Source organism: Tupaia chinensis, unplaced genomic scaffold, assembly GCF_000334495.1.
Source record: "Tupaia chinensis unplaced genomic scaffold, TupChi_1.0 Scaffold000477_1, whole genome shotgun sequence".
Classification (NCBI taxonomy): domain Eukaryota; kingdom Metazoa; phylum Chordata; class Mammalia; order Scandentia; family Tupaiidae; genus Tupaia; species Tupaia belangeri.
In genome coordinates, this window is record NW_006159986.1 from 2675304 (window position 1) to 2679299 (window position 3996).

General features: G+C 39.6%; 1 protein-coding gene across 1 annotated transcript in view; it reads right to left on the reverse strand.

Moving 5' to 3' along the window:
- The window catches only part of LOC102476236 (keratin-associated protein 4-2-like), a 13597-nt gene that overhangs the window by 1191 nt on the left and 8410 nt on the right, over positions 1-3996 (reverse strand). The gene's annotated exons all lie outside the window — the stretch shown is intronic.

Below are 3996 nucleotides of genomic sequence, written 5' to 3' on the forward strand. Positions count from 1 at the left end.
GTGAATCATAACCCTCTTTCTAGACGTTTTGATGGAAACGCAAAACTGTTCTATGGTGGAAAACTAAATTTTGTCATTTTGATATTTTAATCCAAAAGTAAACACCCAAATCTCCATTTTAGAGCCTCTTAGGAAAGATTTGATGCAGAAATAAATGCATCATACCTCTAGTCCTAGTTCCTGCATTCTCTGGGTTTGGGAGTTTATTACCCTCCTGACTTTGACTTCCTGCCTGTGTGGGATAACAGGGCTATTGATTCATATCTGCTCTCTCCAGGTTTTTCTTACCAACTCAACTTACATGACTCTGTCTCCCTGTGTCTTGGTCTATTTGTCACCTTCACAATTTGCTTTCTCTGTTCAGTTGCTGGACATGACAATGCCTCACACTCCCAGCCTTCATTATTCATGTTAGTAACATTTACATTTGGGTCTCTATTTTAAACACTTGAAAGCAAAAGACAACAAGAGGCAAAGAGAGAGGGGAAAATAGATATCTAGTTCAAAGGATATCAGCCTATACTTTTTTCATAATGAGAATGCAATAAAAATCTTAAATAATGCATAGATGTTCAAACAATTTGCTAGCTAATTTCTCTTTTCAAAAAATGAGGAATGTTGCTAGCTCATCTCAGATACCCAGGGAAAGTGTTGACAAATCCTTTCTGCTTACCGTGTAATTTTAAGTATGTCTCTGTTTCCACATAACAATGGTGTGACAGTGAGTTGTGGTTGTCAATTTGATTGGACTAAAGAACATCTGGAAACATGATAAGGCATTTTTCTAGGTTGGTTTGTGGCTGTTTCCAGAAAAGGTTAATTTTTGGGTGTGAGACTTGATGTGGAACATTCCCCTTGCATGTGGATGAGCACAATCTTCTCTAGAAGGGGCCCAGAACGAATAAATACAATAGGTGAATGATTCCCTTTTGAGAGACAACAGACTTCTTCTGTTGCTTTGGATTTCAAAACTCAGGGATTTTTAGTCTTCAGACTCCAGTATTTACAACAGTGGCCTATTGGGTTCTCAGGATTACAGCTTTGGATTGCAAATTAGACCACCAGCTCCCGTGCCTCTGTTCAGAAAAAATTCAACTATATTGGTTAAGTTATTGAAGTTCTGTTGGTAAAGGCACTACCCAGGGCTCTCTCACGGCCTCCTCATTGTGGCATCTCTATGATCCAGCAAGAAAAAATTAAACCAAAGTACCATAGAGGGGGCTTTAGACTTCTCTAGGGCTAAACCTGATGTCCACTGATTACCCAGTGACTTTGAACTGCTAATATTTTAATATTATGAAATCTTCCTGCCAGCATAAGATGTCAATTAACAAACCCAAGGCTGTCCACTGGTACATTTCTCCAGAGATCATCCTACAAAATAAAGTATACTTTTAATTTGCCTAGTAAGCAGGCAATGCTTCACTAAGAGAGAAGTGATTTGCTGTAATCTGGAAGAAGAAGCCACAGAGTCTTATGCAGAAAGCACAGCGTTAAGGTTAACACAGACTGTCTGGAGAAGAGCCTATGGTTCCTCTCTCTATTCTTTTTTTTTTTTTTTTGGAGAGGTTTTTGCTATAGGGCACATGTGCTCGCCAGACAGGGAGAGACAGAGAGAAAGAAAGAGAAAAATCACCCCCCAGGGGGGTTGGCCACACCACAATCCCTTCTCCTCCATTCTCCTCTGGGGATCTTGGGCATGCACGCACACACACCCAGCGTGAGTTTTTAAGCCACTGGGTCCGGGACACAAACCACAGTCGACTACGTGGGAGTCCAGTGACATAGCCATTACACTAACTGCTGGTCCCCTCTCTATTCTTCATCATTACAGAAGTAATTCTTTTTTGTATTTTTTTAAAGAATTACTTACTTTTGCTTAGTATTTTTTTAAATTTGTTACAGGGCACACATGAGAGAGAGAGGAGAAAGAGAGAGAGAAAAAGAGAGAGAGAATGTGAAAGCAAGCCTCCAGTTCTAGGACTTGAACTGTGGTAGGCCATGTGGGAGTCCAGCACCTTAACCAGCATGCCACCTGCTGGCTCCAGAAATAGTTCTAATCTGCATCTAGAGTTCAAGACCTCAGAATGAGATGCCAAAGTTAGACATGGTCCTGGAGCAACTGAATAACTTAAAGAGTAAACCAGAGGCACATGTGGAACTGGCTGAAATGGAACTGATCTTGGAACCGATGGTCAGGGAATTAGTAAAATCTCAGGGAACATGAATAGGCACATTGGCACTTCCCATGCCCTCTCCCCCCCTGGCTTGCTCCAGCAATAAAACCAAGCTCCAGTTGCTACTTCTCTCTGGAAGGGGATGGTCCAGACATCAAGGACCCAACATTTTGAGCTCCCAACAAGAGGAACTGGATTCTATATCACTTAACTTTTGAAGTCATTGAAGTTTGACATTAGTGAACAACCCCAACCCCCAGGACCAAGGAAACCAAAGAGGCAGTTTTATTTATTTATTGCTACATATATATTTATTATTACATTTAATCACTGTTTATCATTACAGCATACAAAATGAGCTTTCCTAGCATGAATATACTGTATATTAATCTAGGCAGGGGAGTACTACTGGTGACTTTTACCTAGCTCAATATAGAACAAAAAGGCAAAAACAGCCTGGTCCTAGTTTCTTTGTTTCTAAAATGATTATTTATTTAATTTTATTTATTATTGTCATTATTTTTTAATTTGCTACAGAGCACATGCACTCCCCAGATAGAGACAGAAAGAGAGAGAGAGAGAAAGTGAGAAAGCAAACTGCCGGGTCCAGGATTCAAACTGCGGTCAGCCATGTGGCAGTCCAGCACCCAAACCACCATGCCACTTACTAGTTCTCCCACTCCTGGTTTCTTAGTGGAAAAGGTTTGACTGCATATCTAACATCCCAATTTTTTTAACTGCTGTTAGCTTAAATCTGGGAAGCTCATGGGGCAAGCCATAACTAGTTCTCTGAAAGACTAAACTGCTGGTGAGCGGTCACTTCTCATAGCTCCTCTCCTTGGCTCTCTCCAGAAACAGAACCAAGCCTCCAGCTAACCTTCCTTTCTCTGAGAGTACATGAGAACTAGCATTTGCAAGTTCCTGGGATGAAAAATAGCAAGGCATCAGATTGAAAGAGTGAAATCTAAAAGAGAATGTAGTAGGCATTTGTCATGGATCCTCTACTCAGTTTAGTGCAGAGTAGAGGATTAATGTCAGTTCCCAGCTCATCACTGAGAAGAGAAGGAAATGGACCATGCTTCTAGGGCCTCATCTTCTCCAGCTGCTTCTTGAGGGTGTGAAGAGCCTGTTCTGGGTGCCTGTTTCTCTGTCTTTGCCTCTCCTGAAAGAAAGAAATACACTTTACAAAGTTCTTATTTTAATCTCATGGCTGTAAAATAGAAATATTTCCTGGATAGAACACAGATGTAAGTGAAAACACTTGGCTGTCTCTCAACGTCAGTGTAATTTGTGTCCTCTACTACTGCAAGGGGGGGAGGGCAACACATTTAATGGATACAAAAATGGAAAATTATCTGTTGATGATAATGTGTATGGTAATATCTTTGACTGGACTAATATATAGTATACTCATGTCCAGAAAGTCCATTTTGTATACTGTAAAGATGTACAATAATTAAATGTAAAGAAAGAAAGAAACGAAAGAAATCCAAATAAATGGAAAGATATCCATGTTCATGGCTTGAAATAATTAATATTTTTAAAAATACTCTCCACAGAAATGTAGAGATTTAAGGCAATCTCTATCAAAATCTCAATGCCATTTTTCACAGAAATAGAAAAAAAAAACGCTAAAATCCATATCTTGATCTATTTATGTTATAATGATGGAAAATATCTAAGAATTCATGTTTTTATAATAAAAATGATATGGCTGGCTCATGATTCTGGTGGCTGGAAATTCCAAGAACAATGGACTGGCGTCTGACTGGCCTCTGGTGTTATGTTACCTCATGACTATTATCCATAGGCAACAAAT